This window comes from Mandrillus leucophaeus, unplaced genomic scaffold (assembly GCF_000951045.1).
Source record: "Mandrillus leucophaeus isolate KB7577 unplaced genomic scaffold, Mleu.le_1.0 Scaffold84, whole genome shotgun sequence".
In the NCBI taxonomy this organism is placed as follows: Eukaryota; Metazoa; Chordata; class Mammalia; order Primates; family Cercopithecidae; genus Mandrillus; species Mandrillus leucophaeus.
In genome coordinates, this window is record NW_012109141.1 from 1,033,414 (window position 1) to 1,055,582 (window position 22,169).

Here is a 22,169-nt window from a genome sequence, read left to right on the forward strand (position 1 = left end):
AAATATCTAACGTAGATCACGGATTGATAGGTGCAGCAAACCACCATGGCATGTATATACCTATGTAACAAACCTGCGTTTTCTGCACATGTATCCCAGAACTTAAAAGTATAATAAAAAAAAAATGATGATGACAAAGATGAAATCCATGCATAAAAACATTAACCTTGACCCCAAATTTGCCTATAAAGATTAGCTCAAAATAAATTAAAAATCTAAATGTAATGCTTAAAACTATAAACTCCTAGAAAAAAAAAAAAAAAAAAAAACAGAAAAAAATTGTTGTGACCTTGTGTTAGGCAAGGATTTCTTAAATGTAAAACCAAAATCATGATTCATAAAAGAATAGGGAATTGACAAAGCAGACTTTATAAACATAAAAAAGTATTCTCTTTCAAAGACACTATAAAGAAAACAAGAAAGATAAGCAAGAATTTGGTGATAGCTCTAGCTACAGATGCTTTGGGATTGACTATGGCCTTCAAGCTATGACAGGCTTTCCCCAGGCAGCTTCAGTTAATGAGTAGAACCCGACCATTTTTACTTAATGAATAACTCCTCCTAAGGGCAATTTTGGCACTGGAACTCCTCACTGGCCTTGCCAACATATTTTCTGAGCAGCAACACACTGTAAGGCCCTCACTACCCAGTATTCCTTCCTCCTTCTCCCTTCTCCTCTTTCTTTTTGAGACGGAGTCTTGCTCTGTCGCCCAAGCTGGAGTGCAGTGGCGCGATCCTGGCTCACTGCAAGCTCCGCCTCCTGGGTTCACACCATTCTCCTGCCCCAGCCTCCCGAGTAGCTGGGACTACAGGCGCCCGCCACCTCGCCCGGCTCATTTTTTGTATTTTTAGTAGAGACAGGGTTTCACCGTGGTCTCGATCTCCTGACCTTGTGATTCGCCCACCTCGGCCTCCCAAAGTGCTAGGATTACAGGCGTGAGCCACCGCGCCCGGCCCCTTCTCCTCTTTCATACATGCAACCCCTAATATTTTGCACTTCCAACTCCACTGAACCCAACTGGTACAGTAGTATCAATCATATAGGCACTGTAAGCTAAGGCAAGAATTTGAAGACAAATTATCTGTAGAGAAAGTGTTCTGAAATACTTTAAATTACTCTCATCAGCATTTCAATCATAAATACTATGTTTTACAAGTTAAATGCCATGTAAAACGTAATTTTTGTAAAGGAAAATTTAATATCATAGATCATGATGAGTCCTTAAAGACAGCTGATGGTAGCAATCAGCTACTTGAAAAATCTGAAAAGTGATCCTATTTTGGAAGTTTAGGTTATCTACTTATAATTTCTTGATATCAAAGTAAGAAGTTTCATAAATGTAAATCGACAGGAAATCCAGTTACCGTACTAGAAGGGTATAATTTTCTTCTAACATTCTTAGCTTTTTTTCCGCTCAGAACAATATCTTAGTGTTTACAATTCACATAATAGCATTGTGCTTTTTAAAGCCAAATGGGACAGCTGTAACTTCAATAAACAATTTTAAACACATCAGCACTTGTCTTCCTTGAGTGTATAATGTAACTGCTATTCATTCAATGGAACACTTTAGTTCATTTTTTGAAAAGAAACTTTAATAATTTTCAAAGAGCTAATATAATGTTTGAACACTGAATAAAATATAATAAATTCAGTAAGTCTGGAAGAATTAACAATGCATTCAGTCAAGTGAAATTTAAAAGAGCATGTTTTCAGTTACTAAGAACAATTTAAACTACTTTTAAGGATAAAAATGCTTAAAATTAAGATGAGGAAATATGTTTTTAATGTGAAAAAATGAAGATTTTGGAAAAAGGTTAATTTAGCAAACAATCCAAAGAAACTACATGCTTGATTTTAACCTTCCATAAACATCACTTTAAAGGTTATAAAAGTCAAACAATAAAGAAAAAGGATTTATTGAGTTGTCTTTTTGGGAAACAGGGGATAAGAACATTGGAGGATAAAAATCATGAATCTACAAAGAAGAGAAATAGGAGGTAACACAAAAGAAAAATAATTCCCATTCTAGTAGAATGGATGAGCAAACCAAAAATATATTTGTATTAAAAAAAGTGATCTTAAGGGATCAAAGTGAGAGCAATTTTCATTAAAATAATAGTAAAGAAAGGTGGCCTGGAAGTGGAAGAGTGAGGGAGACCAGGGAGACAGCAGAGAAGTCAAAGGTAAGCTATGCTGAGTCCATTTGGGAGCAAAGAGAAACAGGGGCATTGGAGGAATAGGACTCAGGAAAGGAGTTTTGTTTTAGGATAAAGAATGCTCGAGCATGTCAGTTGCTTTGGAATAAGATACCCATAAGAAGGGGATTTGGCATTTAACTTGATTAGACCTTTACTGAGTATCTATTATATGAGGCACGTGGGAGATAATAAATGAAAATATGATCTCAACTCAAGAAGAGACTTATCCCAGAGATGCTATAACTTTCAAGCAGGAGGAAGGGTCAGGTTGTAGACAGAAGCAACCCCCAAGAGACCACTAGTTTTCCAGCTAACGACTCAGCTTGGAGGAAGAGGCAAAGCCAGAGGCAAATGTGGGAGACTGGGGCAGTTACAGGGTCCTGAAATCCAGAGAACATGGAATGAGGTAGTGTGCACATGGTACCCTCTATTTGTTCAGGATGGCAGGCAAGTCTAAGTCACCTGCGGACAATGAGAGGACAGGTACAGGGTGGGACAGGAGTTGGAAGGGTTCTAGTCACCTTCCTCTCCCTTTCTTCCCAGTAACTCCTCCAAGCCAACTCTTTTAACATAAAACTTCATTCTCTATTTTATTCATAACATTGTAGGAATCAATTCTTCCATTATCCAGATGTTTGTGCAAGTCATCTGAACACATACACCTCTGTCTCCACCTTCAAAACGTCCTCTAACTTGCCTCCAAAGTCATCTACCTGAAATGCCAATATGCTCCCTTCACGTACTCTTAAAAGCTTTTGGGTAACTATAAAATGTCTGTTTTTTAAAAAATAAACCTCCAATCGGTGCATAGCCCTAATGGGTGGCCTTAGTCCCATTTTGTGCCCATAATAAATTAGAGTTAACTACTGCAACATGGCGTTTGAATCTACAGTAGTAGTGAGGAATGTATAACTAACTGAAGAGTTTGAGAGAAGCAGGAAAGAGAATTTATATTGACACTATATGGAAAACTTATATGCAAAAGTCATGTCGAAATGATAATTTTAAGCTACTAATCTTTGAAAATTATAGGCTATTCTTTCTTTTCTTATAAACTTATCTTTTTTTTTTTTTTTTTTTTTTAACACAGAGTCTCACTCTGTCGCCCAGGCTGGAGTGCAGTGGCACAATCTCAGCTCACTGCAAGCTCCAACTCCTGGGTTCATGCCATTCTCCTGCCTCAGCCTCCCAAGTAGCTGGGACTACAGGTGCCTGCCACCATGCCCAGCTGCTAATTTTTTTGTATTTTTAGTAAAGACAGGGTTTCACTGTGTTAGCCGGGATGGTCTCGATCTCCTGACCTCATGTTTCGCCCGCCTCAGCCTCCAAAGTGCTGGGATTACAGGTGTAAGCCACCATGCCCAGCCAACTTAACATCTCTTAATACTCTTAATTGCACTCAACAAAACAGGAGTCACAGTCAAAATTACCTTCTGAGACAATGAGCTCAGTAACCTACTGCTATTACTATTCAAACATAAAAGAGGTTGAGCATCCCTAATCCATAAATCTGAAATCTGAAATGCTCCAAAATCCAAAACTTCTTGAGTGCTAATAAAATGCCACATGTGGAAAATTTCACACCTGACCTCATGTGACAGGCATCAGTCAAAACTTTGTTTCATGCACAAAATTATTTTAAAATATTGTATAAAATAACCTTCACTAGGAGCAGATGAAATGAAGACATTTCATGTTTAGACTTTGGTCCTATCCTTAAGCTATCCCATTATATATATGCAAATATTTCAAAATCTAAACATGTGCAAAATCTGAAACATTTCTGGTCCTAAGCATTTCAGACAAGGAATATTCAACCTTTGCTTGGTGGGATAGGGGACTCATTCTCTAGGCCCCTTGGACTTATTACACAATCGTCCAAAAGAACAGGCCTTTTCCTAGCTACAACTTATCCTTCCAGCTTCTTCTTAAGGTATACCATAAAAGCATTTTATGTTCAATTAATAATGCACTTCCCACAAGACTTCCTATATACAACCCAGCTCCTTTGGTCATGGTGACCCGGCTCCCCTCCTTCCCATTTGGCCCAGCTCATTCTTGCTCTTCAAGACCCTTCAGGGGCAATTTCCCCTTAAAAGATTTCTCTGACACTTGTGCTACTTAGAACTGAGACTTTTAAAATGTTCACAGCATTTTGTTAAATCAGTTTTAAAAATGGTTCTCTCTATGCCATCCATTAAACTGCTATAACTTGCATTTTAATTTTTGTCATTATCAAAGAAGATATTTCTCAATCTCTAATCCATGGTCTAAAATTTTCACAGACAATAATGGCTTTTCAATATCTAAACTTACATATATTTTCTCATTTTATTATTTAAATATATAGAGAAATAGTAGGTTATAATTCTTCCTAGAAAAATCTATGCTCACATTTCATGACACAGATTAAGTCAAACTATAAATTCCATTAATTTTCCCCACTCTGGCTCTTAACCTCAAAATTTGCTTCAATCTTGAATCACAGAAAAGAAGATGGCTACTGCTGCAAGAAAAATTCAACTACTCCAAATAAGAACTATATATTATATTATATTATATTGCTTTAACTATTTTCATTTTGCCCAAAAAAATACAAACCAGGGTACAAACATAATAAAGTGTGACTGTGTGATTTTGGTTAAAAGAGAAGAAAATCAGCAGTATTTCTCTTCATCTGGTAGATTTATTGTCTAGCAGTTCAGTATATGTTAAAAGATAAACGTACTATTTTAGGATTTTTTAAATATTGGCAATATATGGATATAGTTTCTTTGAGAACTGAATCGTCACTGTATGACAAATATAAAAATGTACTAAAATTATTGAAAAAAAATAGGTATGTTCTCCCATATCCAGGAACATTATTGAGATTACAATTTTAACTTGTGGGAAGAAATAAGCATTTCTGATCTTTTTTAAAACAACTTTCTGATGAACTATAATGGAATTATGTCTTGATTTGAAAAACTGGTGACCCAACTACCATATGGCCAGCTGCCTCTTAGTCAAGAGCCTAGTGACCTTTATCGACACTTTCAAAAAACTTTTGTATCTGTCAAACAATAAGTATCTAACTATCTTCCTACCCTATAAAATATTCCTACAAAGAATGGTTCTTTAACTCAGACTACTAGAGTGTTTTCTTTTGCATCTGAAGTTGTAATAAAACTTATACACATGCTCATAGCCAAACTGCCTGATGTTTTCTCTCACCAGACCAACTAAATTCTAAGGGACTACGTCATAGTTTAAAGCATTTATTAAGCACACATTTTTTTCAGGATTGCAAAAGAAGAGTATGAATGACGAATATAAAATCAACTATGTGCAAAATAGACAATTCAAAATGGATTTAACTCCGAAAATGATGCTACCAATTTACATTTCAAAAATGTCATGAAAGGCTAGTGCAAATAAATATCAATAACACAATTATTAAAAAAAGCTTGTATTTTTTCATTACATTATATGTAATACTACATTTAGACAGAACTTATTTTTATATAACTTTTAACTTTTTAAAATGTTTCAAAGCCAATATCTGATTTCATTCATTTAACTGGTGTTGAAACATAATTCTGCTTTTTCTTGTGCTTGCACATTAAGAACAGAAACAAGAAATAAAAGATAATAAAGCCTAAAGTAACTTGAAAAGCTTTCTGTCCCTAGAACTGACAATTCATAAACAGTAACACAAAGAAAGCATGCAACTGAGACATTTTACCAAACCAGTGAACACACTTTGCATTTCCTGCTAAAAACAAATGTATAATATTAATCTTCCAAGTCTTTAATCTTCCAAGTCCCACTAACATTTGAGTCTACTTGCTTCATTCTGTACCTACAACTGCTCCTGAAGGGCAACTTTCATTACCATTTTCTTTAGAGGCTTTCTTAGGGTAGGAAAAGGCCCGTAACCAGCCGCATATCTGGTCCAGAGGCAGTTCAGTTACTCTGTAACCTTCAGGCCTCTTAGCCTAAGAATACGGACCATCAGGGCTCCAGGAAGGATCACCAAACAAGCAATAATGAAACTTGGCATGATGTTCTCAAATCACTCAATTATCTGACATCACCCATTTGGCAACTTCAGAACTTTCTTAAAATAATTAACTCCTATAGCTCTACTTTGTAAAAATGGAAAGAAACGCTCTGTAGGAGGATATAACTGGTGTTACAATAATTTACATTTAAGACATTATCCCCTTGTACCTAGAAGCTTTCTGTACCTGAGGATATCTCCGACACATTCCTCAGGTATATCGGATAATCCCCAGGTATGTACAATAATCCCCGCTGCTGAATGTGATTGCTTAGAACAGAATTAACTGCATTATTTATTAGTATTTACTATGAAAGATACTCAATCTAGTCATCAATGAAAAGAATAATAAAAAGTAATATTTACTGAACACAATTGTAGTCCTTCCCATCGATGAACTCATTATATTCTATGAATAGACATAACAACTCTAAGAGACAGATATTGGAGTCTCCAGTCTTTAATGACTAGAATTAATTTTCTTTTTCTTTTTTTTTTTTTTTTTTTTTTTTTTTGTGGGGGGAGCTTCTCTCTCTCTGACTGAGTCTTCAATGCTTCGGACCTTGCTATTGTATTTTATTTCCTTTTCTCTTTTCTTGCAGTTCCATGATCATCTCACTGTCTTGGCCTGTAGAAGGCAGAACTGTAGGGGTCTGTACTTCAGTTCTCTTGAGGATTGTGAACAAGCCCACACAGCATTCTTAACCATCACATACTTCATGGCACTGTCAGATCTGTGGGGTTATGTGGTCTGAGTGGCAGATGTGCCAGGATCCCTCAATTGTTTCAGGAATGATACAAGAATAATAAATGGTAATACTGAGGGAGAGCACAGCCTCTATGTGCCTTAGGTCTTTGCTGGTGGCACCAATCTATGCAATTTCTCCTAGGATGCAGTACTAGTTCTGATTTATCTTATCCTAGGAAGAGGGTCATAAGCTTCTGCCTCCTTTTCTTTTCTTCTTCCTTTTTTTTTCTTTTTCTTTTTTTTTTTTTTTGAGATGGAGTTTCACTCTTGTTGCCCAGGCTAGAGTGCAACGGCACGATCTCACCTCACTGCAACCTCCGCCTCATGGGTTCAAGCAATTCTCCAGCCTCAGCCTCCTGAGTAGCTGGGATTACAGGCATGCACCACACACCTGGCTAAATTTTGTATTTTTAGTAAAGAAGGGGTTTCTCCATCTTGGTCAGGCTGGTCTCGAACTCCCGACCTCAGGTGATCCACCTGCCTCAGCCTCCCAAAGTGCTGGGATTACAGGCTTGAGCCACCATGTCCGGCCCAGAATAGCTTTTACTTCATGGATTAGAGAACTAATTTGAGGATTCTACACACTGCTAAGTGGATCCACCCTAATTCTGTATTCAAGAACCGAGGAAATTAACATAGAGTGGGTCTGTGAGCCCCTGGATACACTGCTACTGCTGGGAATCTTAGCAGAGGCAGGAAGAATGCACTTCAACCTCACCTGCCAAGGCAGGGAAGAAGCGGCTCTTATCTATTAGTTCCAGTGCCTTCATCTGTCAAGGGGCATCAACAACCTGGAACTCAAGCCCTTTCCAATTTCTCTGAAGAACATTAATTAGCACATAAACTATCCACTATTACATTAACTATCCACTATACTTGACTTAGAATGGCTAGATGGTTTCCCCCAATAGTTTCAAAAGCTCATGGAAAAAGCATACCCTGGGGCAGAAAGCAAAAGAATTGGCTTTAGCTGAGCCAGCTGCTGTTAAGTTCCATCTGTGGGAAGCTGGTCACCACCACAGTGGCTGAAGACGATGAGGGAGTGCACAAAAGTTAAGAGGTATCCAGTCTATTCTCTCATCGTTTTTGAAAACAATTCACCCTCTCTCATAAATTTAAACTTAGCAAAACCTTTCTCAAGCCCTTTCTAACTTCTCTAAAGAGCTTTCAATTAGTACATAAACTATCTACTGTTACCTTTGCTTGGGTGAAAAAAAGCACAGATCTGGATTCAGGTATTGCTGGGTTAAAATGTTCTTGTAGCTCCCCCAATATATTAATCTAGAGACAACAACTGAATATTTTTGAAAGTCTTAAGGACCAGTTCTTTTAAATAAATCTCCATAACCACTTTTTATGACACCTAAATGATCCAAGTCTTTCTGACCAGATTCACATCACATTGCAACCAAACAATAATTAGCACTCATCTGCTAAGTCCCCTAAATAGTCATCCATTAGACTAAAATTTTCTTTCAGCAGGCATGTTATCAAAAAATGTACAGATTACTCAACACTTCCTCTTCTCCTGCCTAAATTTTAGTGTACTCTAGCAGCCTGCCATCACACACCTCTCTAGAGCTGAAACCCATCTCTTTTGCCATCCTTCTTGGCTGTGTCCCCTTCTGCAGGTGGACGTCATCTGCTGCTGGCTGGCTCCTCTAAACTCCCCAAGACACTGGTCATCTTCTACAAGACAAGAGCTGTTGTCAAGATTATCTGAGCTGACTTTCTTTTGGCATTTCCTGTATTTTTCAATTTTGGAGACATATTACTGAAGTGTTGACAAATAAAGATAATACTAACAGCAAATAAGAATCAGACAAGGGAGTCAATGTTCATTCAGAGAAGGAATCAGAATTGAATCTGGGTGGGAATATACGTATCTCAGTGCAAGGCAGAACATTTGCCTGGAGTTTAGAAAAGAGTTGAGGGCTAGTGTTATGCACAAAAAGCAGCACAGTCAGCTTTTATAATATAACATGCAAGCTTCCCAGAAATTCTTAGTTTTCTAACTTTCCAAACTACCGTAAAATCTCTTGTTATAAAAATAAATTTTCTTTTAAAATTTGAATTAGAATCACCATACTCTGCATCTTAAAGAGTTCTCCTGTATTTTATTTGACAAAGTTATAGCTTTTAGCAAATTCTGATATATTGACATGTTAGAGTTTAATCCATCTGCATGTGAAGTTCCTTAGGAAAAAATCTTATGCAATGTCTGAAAAACTGTATCAGTCATTTGGCCTTTCAAATCATGTGACTGCTTCTCCTTTCTGCTCAGTTCCACATCCCTGAACTTTTCCCTTCTAAGCAAAATGGTCATTATTATGCCAATCTACAGACTAAGTAATTACCAAGACTAGTGACCTACATCTGTGTCTAAGATGTTGCTATTTTTATGACATACAAGACAAAATACATTTTCATAATGATCACTACCATAACCCTGTGGAAAAATAAATTAAATATAGTTTAAAGAATGAAAGGAATATGCTAATGTGACATTAAGACTGTGAATTTGAGGCTCCGTTCCTTTCAGTGATGCTAAACAATTTTAAGAAAAAATTTAAAGGCTACAGTAATAGCTCTTTTTGCTCTCTCACTTTCTAAGCTTCATTATCTGTTCCAAAGATGTATCAGCCTGATACCTCCACATCTTTGTTATGTGCAGTAAAATGGCGGGGGATTTAAATTTCTGCAGTATTTTTGATTGTTGTACAAGATGAGATTCTTCCACAATACAATAGGGCTCATTTCTACATGCCTTTCTGGACAAGAAGCCAATGAGAGTTTTTGCAGAAAAAACAAAAACCCTCAAACTATATGAAAAAGGTTCCTCTTCAGTCTGCATCTGTGAAGGCCAACCCTATAGAAGGTCTATATTACAGAAGGGGTGTGGTGTTTGGAATTAAAGAAATACCTGTTGAAAAAAAAGAATAAGGTATCTTGATACATATCTAGATATATAATCATACATACAATGTTTAGATATACATGAACATATATAAGAAGAGGCGGAATGAGGCTTGCAGAGATTAAAAAAAAAAAAAAAAAAAAAAAGGTCTTGAGACTGCATCAGAATTATAACTGTGAGCTGACATACAAAACATTGGCTTTACTTTCCCAAAACTACAGGCAGGAGCTGCCTAGGAAACTATCCCTTGGGTCCTGGATAGCAAATCTGGGCTGGGGCTCATAAGAGGGAACAATGAAAGAGAGTAAGATGTACTGTATCAGGAGAATTTATCCTCTTTTCTTCAACAATAAATCAGATCACCTGTTAATGCTGGATGCCTGCTTTCCATGCATCACCTTGGAACATTGTGAGATTCATTGAGGACTCCAGAATCTGCTGCTTTTCTTATTTTCTGGAAGTGAAAACAAATGAAACCACTGTCCTGGGGAGAATTTCCTTTATAAAACTATGTTACTCTAGTCTGATATCCTCAAAGTCTGATTCAAAATCCCTATCTTTCAGAAATTTGTGCCAATGGTTTTACACTGGCTTTCATTTTTTGATATTCAAATATCTGTCTATGCTCTTCAATTAGTGATACAGATTTCTTTTGATTCGTCTTTGAAGTCTCCTTTTGGTCACATCATAATTTCTAGATGCTTCAAATTCACTTGCTATTCTTTCAAGAATGAGTATTTTTGTAAAAAAAAAAAAAAAAAAAAAAAAAAAAAAAAGTCTTACTACATAAATTTGTTGGCTTTTACTACAACTGCTTTCACTCCAGTGCTTCATCTCCTATTCTGCATTAAAAAAAAAATATTTAAAATTTCAAATAAGAATAAAAATCTAACTGATTAAAAGGAAAAAAAGTATTTTATTATACTATTAGATGGCTCTGATAGATTTTGAATATCCATGAGGATTGGAAAGTCCCAAAACCCATCAGGAGATTCACATCGTGTTCTTAACATGAACCTCAGTATAGTGATTAAAAGAAAAAAAAAAAAAAAAGCACTAGAGTAGGAGTCTGATGACCAGGGGATGAGTACCATCGACCTGTTTCCTAATGTGGAGACATGAGAGTTGGACTAGACAGAATTATTGGAATGTCCAGTTAAAACACAGATTGCTGGAGCCCCACCCCAGAGTGTCTCATTCAGCAGTTCTGGGGTGGGGCGGGGAATATGAATCTCTAACAAGTTCCCAGAGAATTCTGCAGGTCTTGGGACTATGCTTGGAGAACCACCAGAATGGTTGATTCCAAAGATCTCCTTTCTATCAGGGAATATACATATGAGAAAAAGGGTAAACTTCTATCAGTAAGAGGGGTGCAGAAACCTTTCGTGTAAAAACTGGTATAGATATAAAAAAAGATTAAGAAATAATGAAGAATAAATGATTCATTTAATAAAGTTCACCCCAGAGAACAGTGCAATCCTAAAGCATCTAATAATAAACCATTAACTTTTACAAATAAGGAAACTGGAACATATTTAATGGAAACTTTAAAAATGTTTCACTCCTCATCATGAATTATATTCATAAATCAAAACATGTAAATGGACAAACACAAGAACAACAGAGGAAACTTTTCTGTTAGACTAAGTCACTCAATTTTTTTGTTTGTTATTGCTTTTGTTTGTTTATTTGAGATGGAGTCTCGCTCTGTCGCCCAGGCTGGAGTACAGTGGTGTGATCTTGGCTCACTGCAACCTCCGCCTCCTGGGCTCAAGTGATTCTCCTGCCTCAACCTCCCCAATAACTGGGACAACAGGCATGTGCCACCACACCCGGCTAAATTTTTAAATTTTTAGTAGAGACAAGGTTTATCATATTGGCCAGGCTGGTCTCGAACTCCTGATCTCGTGATCCACCTGCCTTGGCCTCCCAAAGTGCTGGGATTACAGGCGTGAGCCATCGCACCTAGTCAAGCCACTCAATTTTAAGAAAGCTGAAGTCTCCCATTTAAACAAAGGAAATGAGATCAATCTTGCTTATTTTAGATGACCACCTGGGCCTGCATGCTTGGGCTTTGGTCATCTCTGTATCTTCCATTACATCCTACCCACCTTCCGCCTGACTATACTAGTTGTCTACATAGGTACTTTCTCATTCTAGTCCCTCCAATATTTTGTGGACAAAAACAATAACAAAAACCCTATTTCCTGCCACTCTGACATTAATAGCTTATGTTGACAATGTTTTACAATTTTGATGCAATATTTGCATTTTGAAAGGTACTTTTAAAGACATATTGTAATGACCTTAATGGGAATTTTGGCAACAGAGCTGGAAGTGAAAAAGGAAAAAGGGAAAAAGTGCCTCTATGGAGGGAGGGCAAATCTCATTGAAAGTGATCAATTTAACATGCATAAGTAGACTGAGCTTCATGAGTCACATCTATCTCATCCCTGCACTGTTCCATCTCCTGGAGGGCTAACACAGTACTCCAGGCCATGGCAGGAATGCATAATAAAGATGGGGTGGATTGCATCTTTTTACCATGGACAAGGAAAACTCTACATTTGCATTCCTAGTAACCCACTTTGATCACACTATGCCACTTCTCATTGCCTAACTGATGCTGCTATATGCATTTTTCTTCCCAACCTGATTCACGTACTTGGCTTGAAACCCTGGACCTGCCCAAAAGCAACCACCTCTAACCATCACACATCTGACAGGTCCATCCTTCCTACTGGGCTCATCTCTGCCTGTTGGATGCTGCCCTGTCTCCATGAGTCCTTAAGGCAATCTGGTGGTATGCCCCACTTGCGGTCAGGACTCAGTTCTCACTAAGTGTATATGCTGGGTTCCTTTTCTTTTGATGTGTTTTTGTTTCTGTTTGTTGTTGCTGTTGTAGGGATAGGGGAGGCATTTATTTATAAGTTTATCACCAACTTGGGCATAGTTTAGGCCACTTTTTTTTTTTTTTTCTTTTTGAGACAGGGTCTTGCTCTGTCGCCCAGGCTGGAGTGCAGTGGCACAATCTCGGCTCACTGCAAGCTCCGCCTCCCGGGTTCACACCATTCTCATGAATTTAGGCCACTTTTAAAGAGCCGTTAAAGGGATTATAATATTAAAAGCTTTCTTAAGTTCCAGAAAAGATTGGATATCTAATTTTCTCCTGTTTGACAAGGTCGGTCGCTGTCCTAAGAGTGTTAAGAGGGCGCCTGTCCAGGGCCCCTTTATAGTACCCCAAGTATCAAAAACATACAAAATATAAATGTATTAAAGAACAGATGCATCCCTGTCACTTGGGATCTGGTGTGTCTGGTACCGGCACAGTGAAACTTGCAGCCCTAAATATCCATTTTTATAATTAAGACATTTTAGGGCCCAGAGAAACCCTTTCCAGACATACTGACCAATGTCCTCAAAACAAAAGGGAACTGAGTCCAAATACTAAGAACTCTTTTGTATTGTTTAAAACAGACATTTCACCTGAGGACAAGGAGATTTGAAGAGAAGCATTTATTTCACTGAAAAGACTCATGAATGCAGTAGATTCTTGCATGGAAATGCATTTTCTCATAGTAGTGTTGAGTAACCATTTTTATGTCTCTTCCTCTTTCAAACTGTCGTTCTGAGCTCTACACAAAATATCACAGTACTCATATCAGTACTGTACTCTTAAATTTACTATATTCTTAAATGTGTACATATATTTGAGTTCCAATGTAGCCTGTGTAAAACACGATACAGTCCTTTATTTTGGCAATTAGAAAGTCATTTAATAGTACAATTAGTAAAAATTTCTTTTCACAAATTTAATAAAATTTAATGCAATTGATTAAAAAATTTAATATTTATTAATTATATTTTTCTTGTACCCTTATATTTTGCAAGTTAATTTAAAATATTTAGAAAAAAATAACTTTTAAACACATACATAGATAATATTTTGTAGTTTTACAGTAATTCATTTTGATTTTTGGAAAACATATTTATAGTTGGTGTACTTTACTTCTATATTTTTAAATCTTTTAGACAATTAGTCTCCACACAACACAAATTATGTAAGAATCTTTACGATAATAACATAATATGTAACTTTGCTGAAATGAAGGCAAGAAAAGTCAACGTTAGATAAAAAGATATCATAGTTTGTATAAATTGACTTTACTTCTTATGCATCCCATCAACAGAACACCCAACTGGATAGTCATATTTAAAGTTAGATGGCCCTGAGACTTTGCTGGCTTTCTGTCATAGAAATAGTATAGCATTGCACATATTTTTCACTATTGTGACAGTATGTTTGTCAAGATGAGGCTAGAACATATTTTTATTCACAGTTTGTTAGACTAATTCATAAAATACTTAGACATATAGTAGGTAGGCCTCCAGTTGTACTATTGTCCTGGGCCCCACAAATACTAAGGTTTCGCCTACCCTGTTCCAGTATAGGACATCAGAATCAATGGCACGGCTCCATATTCCCACATTCTTAATGGTCAACTGAAGAAGGAGCCTGAAGCAAAATGCTGAAGACAATATGCATGGAAAGATATACTAGACTTTGGTTTCAAGCAAGATAGATTTATCCTACCTATTACATCTTGGCAGAATGTACAAACTTACTCTTATTCACGGAGTATATTACTTAAATATTCCCATTAAGTTTCAGGTATTCAAGATAAGTTATGGACATCCACTGTACAGCATAGAACCTATAATTAATGATAAAATATTGTATGCTTAAGACTTGCTAAGAGGGTAGATCTTATGATAAGTTTTCTTACAGCAAAATGAAGAAAGAAAGAAAGAAAGAAAGAAAGAAAGAAAGAAAGAAAGAAAGAAAGAAAGAAAGAAAGAAAGAAAGAAAGAAAGAAAGAGAAAGAAAGAAAAAGGTGGGGAGGGAACTTTGGGAGGTGATGGGTAGGTTTATGGCCTTGAGAGTGGTGATAGTTTCTCAGATGTACACTCATCCCAGAGCTCAGAGCTGTATACATTATATATGTACAGCTTTTTATACGTAATAAATGAATACTCCCTTTGAGGTTCATATTAAGCATTCTAATCTTCAAAAGTAATTGCTGTTTTTGCCATTAAAAGTAAAGCCAAAATAATTAAAAATAATGGCAAAAACCACAAGTACTTTTGCACCAACCTAACAGATGTCTAAAGCTATGATGAAATACTATCAATCCCTTTATCTGCTTTCTCATTTACTTTTTTCTGAAGTCCTATTTTCTTTCTCTCCTAACCTCCTTCTCATTCTTTCCTCTTCTTTATTTTTTATTTTTTTATTTCCACAGGATTTTGGGGACAGGTGGTATCTGGTTACATGAGTAAGTTCTTTGGTGATTTGTGAGATTTTGGTGCACCCATCTCTGAACAGTATACACTGAACCCAATTTGTAGTCTTTTATCCCTCACCTCCTTCCCACCCTTTCCCCCCACAGTCCCCAAAGTCCATTGTATCATTTTTATTCTTGCATGTTTTATCTCCTTCCTCTGTGTATATGTGTGTGTGTGCATGAGTGTGTTTGTGTGTGTGGTATTAGGGAAAGTTGGAAAAAGAAATGAAAAGAAAAATGAATAGGGATTTTTATGCAGTAATAAAATCTGATTATGTACTGTAATTACTGCACCATAGTTTGGGTTGGCCCAAGACCTAATGGTGAAGGAGGCTAAGATTTACTTTAAGTGTCTCCCTTCACCTGGATATTGGGCAGCGATTATCCATATGGGTCTCCCATCTTTTTGCACATCTTGTGAGCATATGCACTAACTGCCCCTTTGTTTGAGACTCTCATCACAGATACTTGTGTAATGAAAACCTTGGAAGATAGAGAGGGCACAGGCCAGGTTTGCTTATTATTTTCTATAATAAAAATAATATCTCCCTTAAGGGGAATGTTTACTATCCAAAATAAAAGATTCAGGTTCCTTTAGCTCAGGGATGGGTGTTTCCTGTCCAATATAAAAGATAAAGCTTCCTTTGGCTCAGGTACCCTCAGCTGGGGTACAGCCCCACTGCATACCCAGCTCTACATGAGTCCCTCTGTCTCATCCCCATGGGTCTCAGGGTAAGGGGATCCAACATGAATTTGAGACTCACACTGCTTTCTGTGTTGTGAGTAATAAACGCATTTGTCTTTGATGCAGTCTTATGCCATCTACCAGCTTTTCTGAAACTGGCAAGTTAGCTTGCTGGCACTGCAATACTGCACATGCTGCAGAGCTCTGAACACAAGGCTTCTCTTTTTCCTTCATCACCTTCCATTTCAATGTCTCCATGCTGCTCACCAGAGATATTCCATGTAGGCCTATATTCTCTGGATTGGCATACTAAACATACATACCATCCAAAATTCTCTCTATATACTGCACAAAAGATTGAAACAGCTTAGCACATAGATGTTTCACTGATTTCTGTTAAGTAGAAGAATAAATGTAGTACAAGAACCAATGAATTTAGATTATGTAATAAATGACTTATAAAATTACAAGGCATTGTTTAGTATACATATTATAAAAATAAATATATTTGCATACATATGTTTTTATCATTGATCAGGTTCTTTGGATTTCAGAAATGTGTCATTTTGTTGGGTACTCACAAGTGACAATATCATGAGTATCCTCATCTCTGTTTTACTGATTAGGAACTGAGGGCAGAATGGTAAGTGATTTTTCCAACATCACAAAACCATGACATGTTCAATCTAGGACAATAATTGTGATCCTAAAGTCTGAGATCTCTTCACTATTTCCAAACTTCACAAGCTTATTTTTTTTTTTCCCCAAAAAAGGGAGGGGCAACTCATTGGAATGAATCAATGCCAAGCAATGAGGCAGATAAAGTAAGAAAGAACTTGTAAGAACACATCCAAGCACAAGGCCTTCTTTCACACAGCATGTCACAGGGTCTAAGACGTTATACTGCAAGCTAAAAAGACAGCCTGCCGCAGTTTTGTAGGGCAACAAGGCTGAGCACAGGTGGATGCTTGTACACACAATAGTCTGTATTACAGGAAAGGAACTCTGAGCTTAGTGAAACAAAGTCTTTTATGGATAGCAAACATGTCTGTCCTGTGCTCCAGAGGGAGACGTTATCTTTGTTTCCAAGGCTGTTTACTATGCAAACATACTTGAAAAGCTAGTCATGTACAAAGAGTACCCAGTGCCTCTGCTCACATGATGTGCACAAATGTGAGAGATCCATGGAGAACTGTATCTAACACAAGACCCTGGAGAGCAGAGAACGTACTCATCACCTACACGGTTATATTTCCAGAGCTGAGAAAGAACAGGCCTGATTAGAACTCAAAATATATTTTTTCAGTGGAAGAATTATACTAGTTGGTATTTACGTCCACAACTGCATTGTATAAAAATGTCATATTATTTAATTTTATTTACATCTGACTCTTAAGAAATTCAATTGTGAATTCGGGAGGCCACTTGTCCTTCTCCATAGAGCAACAAATAATACAGGTGTCTTTACTATAACTAAGGAAGAGATTCTGGTAGATTACTGAGAATGACAGTTCACTGTCCAAATTACACATGATCCCTTGCTGCACATGGGCTTGAATTTTTCCGAATGGTGAGAATTTGTGGCCCCTGGAAGTACGTGGAGGATGTCTCCTTTGTGATCCTGCTAGAGCCCAGCCATGGGTTTGGTCTTTGTGGAACACCCAGTCCTCCATCTACTTCCCAGTCTTGGAGAATACTCCTACTTCTTTCTACTTCCTCTAGTCTCAAAAGTAATATTCTCCCCATTTTCTTATCTCCACTAGCATGATTCTTTCAAGGAGTATATGTTTTCATAAAATAAAAATCCTACATAACAAAGGCTGCCCCTGAAGCAACTACACACTGAGGCTTAATTACCTTCTCGTAATGGAGAAGATGCAGGCAGAATAAAACAAACATTATCTCAATACATTATCCTAACTCATCATTATTGTTTACATGTCTCTATATGTAAATCCATTTCTTTATTTTAAAATCTCTGGGGATTGGAAGGATGAAAGGAGAGGTAAAAAGGATCGGTTGAGGCATGTCTGGGAGAGAAATGGGAAAAAACAAACTGCATTCATCTTTAGGGCTTCAGGGATCTCATGAGACTCTTATTTGCTCCACAGCTCAAATGCCAACCTCCTACTCTGTTAATATCTCAACATTCAGTGACAACCATTGAATAGATCTTGGATGGCCTTTTTCATGTCTATTAATTCATGTAGGGGCTAAACATTTAAATAGTTTTTAAAATCTATCAATAATTATACTGGGCTAATTGTATATCTGTGCCCAATCTATTCATACTTTGTAAGCCATGAATCAAAGTTGAATACAAGTAGGTTTGTACTAAATCAAAATAAATGACTCATTCAACTCTTAGGAAATAAAGTTACAAAAGGTTTAATTAATCAGCTCTAGCTACTATACATTCTCTAAGTTCTAAATGATCTGCAAAATAGTTCATAATTTCTAATTCTGAGGAACAAGTCAGGTGAAATATCAGGCCCTAATATTTATGGCTTGTCAAAAGTGGTTACTATGTCTTATTATGCATAAGTCTAAGTAATGATCAATAATGGGGGCATTAAATGACATCATAACTATGATTGGATCAGGGAAACAAACTCAATCAAAACTGAAAATTGAAGAAAATAGCAGGAGACTGAATGATAGGTGTAACTGGTAGCCAATTGATACTTCTATTTGCAATTTACTTGGTTCCAATAATTATTCTCTGGCCTTACAATCTGATTCCTAAGTAATTTCATTTAAACGTCACAACCCCATTGTATTTCTAAAATTACACTGAAGTAAGTTTCAAAAGATCTTAGAAGGTCATTTATTTAATCAACAATCATTATGCCTCAATTCATTAGTATACAGCCTTCAAATCCCATTTACCTCTATACCCACTCTTTTTGGCATTTTACCCTCACCACCATATTCAAATCACTCTCACAAAGGTTACCACTTACTCTCTTAATTGCCAAAGAGCAATTTTCAGTATTACCTTACTCATCCTTTCTGTGTCAACTCCTCCCTCTCTCTAGTGCCTTTCCCCTTCACTGGTTTATCTGACACCATTTGGCTTGATAATTTTCCTAACAGCTCTTGAACAGTTCCTAGCTGAAATTCCTCTTTTCCTCTTCCCCAGGGTTTCATTTATGTCTTTTTACTTACTGCTCTGCTTCTACAAATTCTACCTAAGATATTGCATCCACTATTATGATTTCAGCTACTACGGATGTACTGCTGACTACACTGTCACTATTTGTGATTCTCATTTGCTCTAGAAGTACATTTCCAAATGTAAATATTCCCCGAGGTGCTCTTTCTTGGCCTTTTTCTTTATTCATATGATCTGTTTTTCTAATTGGCTGACTCTCTCTCAGAAGATTAATTTCCACTCTCATCACAGATTGCCAAATCGGCATGTCTAGGCCAAATATGTTTTGAGCTTCAGGCCCCTACAGCCAACTGCCTATGGAGGCCTCTCCCTAGATAGCCGGGAAGCATGTCAAATGCAATATAACCAAATATTAATATGCCATCTTCCCAGAAGTCTTGTCTCTCCTCTCACCATCACAGTCTTGATGAGGGGCTCCTGGACACCATCCCCTACTTCCCAATTTTTCTTCCATTTCCCATTTCCACTCACCACACACTCTCAACTCAACGATAAAACTGTGCCATGTGTTTGTCCTTTTCACTACCACATAGACGCACTTCTCATTTTTAACCTAGGCTATTGAAATAGGCCCCTGAGTGTTTATTGTGATCCCTGGCTTCCTCACCTCTCCCCAGTCCCCCAGGGATGCATTCTTCCCTCTGCAATAACAGCTCAGCTCACATGCAAATCGAATTGGCTCACTGTCCTGCTCAAAGTCATTTGTCTTCCCATAAGCCATATCATACAAAATAAACTCCTTCCACACTGGTTACAATGTCCTTTGTGATCTGACCTTCCCATTCCTGGCAAGCCTCATCTGTTGCCATTCTCCCTCCGGCACTTTAAAATCTGGTCCACTCATCATTCCCCGACACATCGTGCCTTCTCAAATCTCTCAGCTTTTTCCAATGTTGTTCTTCTTTTGATAGCCTTTCACATTTATAGACCTGTAAAACCTCATCCATGAAGCCTCATTTCAAGGGCTAGCTCCTCTAGGAACATTTCCTTGACTCACACAGGTTTGACTCGTGACTAGAATAAAGCTGTTACCCTTTTCTCTGTTGTGTACTTTACACACAATGTCCACCTTATATGATGATTGTAACATTTAGTTAACATATTTAAAAGACTAAGCAGTGCTGAGCTCATAAGGTTTAATCTTAGTATATATTAGCTATTATTATTTTTAACAGCTGACATGGTGCATCATTATTACATGTGTTTATCTTACCATTAGACATTAAACTCTTTGAGAGCAAGAAATAACTTCACGATTTTGTATTGCAAAGGATTTATTTTTTCCAATTGCTTTGTGTTTCTTTTACATTTAGATGAGACTAAGTATGGAATGCATGCGAAGCAAAATTATAAAATGAGTTTGAGCCTGCACAGACTGAAATGTAAGCAATATCTGTATTCAAAACAGCACTGATACCTGGAAGTTTTGATGATTTATGCTATTATGCCCTGCTCGCTAAGGTTAGTAAATTGTGTGCATGGATGTATGTGCATGTATACATATGTATGTTTGGAGGTATACATGTATGCATATGGACATGTATTTGTGCATGCATGCAACCACTCTCGAGTCCTCTCACGGAAGTAGGTGTCTCTTAACCTTTCCAGTTAAGTCCAAATACATATTTGTAAATCTGAGTGCAGTATGTTTTCTGCAACATAACTGCCAACCTCTGATTCTGAAGCTGACAGAGACATTTCTCATAGGTGTTTATAACTGAATTTACTCAAACCCATTAACGCTGTCATTTCTTATATTGCCACCTAAGCTAAAAACTTCAAAAGGTATCCTCTATATTCTTACCTCTCTGCAAAAACTTCCAAGCCCACACAGGATCCTCTCTGAAATGTCTCTGCAACATCTGCCTGCACTCCAATTCCATTGCCATTATTTCTGAGTTTAGGCTTTCCGCCATGCGAGTCTGAGCTCCCATCAATCTCATTCTGCGATCAGTTATTTTTCTAAAATATAGAACTGAGCAGGTTCTTTACCTGCTTGGAAAGCACTGAGAATTCACCATTGCCTAACAGATAGTTTCCAAACTTCTTGACACAAAAGAGAAGATCTCAAACTATTTGTCTGTAGTGACATGCCCTAGGGATAAAATCCACACATCGGACATACCCTCTAGTGTACTCAGGGTAACCTCTTTCACATTCATTTAAGTGAGTAAGATTGGCACCAGTAGGGATTGTGATAGCCAAAATAATGACCTTCCTCCAAAATGTCCATGTCCTCATACCCGTAACCCGAGAATTTGTTACCTTATAAAGCAAAAGGCATCGTGCATATGTGGTTAAACTGTAGGTCTGGAGAGGGGAAGATTTTCAGGATTGACTACGTGGGCCCAGTGTCATTGGAAGGGTCTTTATAAGACAGAGGCAAGAGGATCAATAGATAAAAGGAAATGTGACAATGGTAGCAGAGGAAGGAGTGATGCCATTGCAAAAAAGGGGCCATGAAACAAGGAAGACAGTAGCCTCTAAAAGTTGGAAAGGGCAAGGAAATAAATTCTCGCTGACACTTCCCAGAAGGAACCAGCCTTCCAACATCTTGACTTTAGCATGTGAAACTGATTTTAAACTTCTGACTTTCAGAACTATAAGATAATAAATTAATGTTGTTTAAGGCAATAAGCGGGTAGTAACATGTTGCAGTAGCAATAGGAAACGAACACAATGATAATAACCTCTGATATTATTAAATTAACCAACTTGCTTACTTCATCTTTTATGAACAATACAAACAACCCTACTAAGCTCATCTTTACTGCTCCTCCCCATGTCTTCTGCATTATGTACAAAAAGTCTCGGCTAACTCACTGGGCTCCTCTAATTGTATAGCACTTTAGTACTATAAAGATCACAACTGAAGGAGATAGAGACACAAAAAACCCTTCAAAAAATCAATGAATCCAGGAGCTAGTTTTTTCAAAACATCAACAAAATTGATAGACCGCTAGCAAGACTAATAAAGAAGAAAAGAGAGAAGAATCAAACAGATGCAATAAAAAATGATAAAGGGGATATCACCACCGACTCCACAGAAATA

General features: G+C 37.2%; 1 protein-coding gene across 4 annotated transcripts in view; it reads right to left on the reverse strand.

Moving 5' to 3' along the window:
- Window positions 1-22,169, reverse strand: part of CTNNA2 (catenin (cadherin-associated protein), alpha 2) — a 1,228,212-nt gene that overhangs the window by 888,045 nt on the left and 317,998 nt on the right. The gene's annotated exons all lie outside the window — the stretch shown is intronic.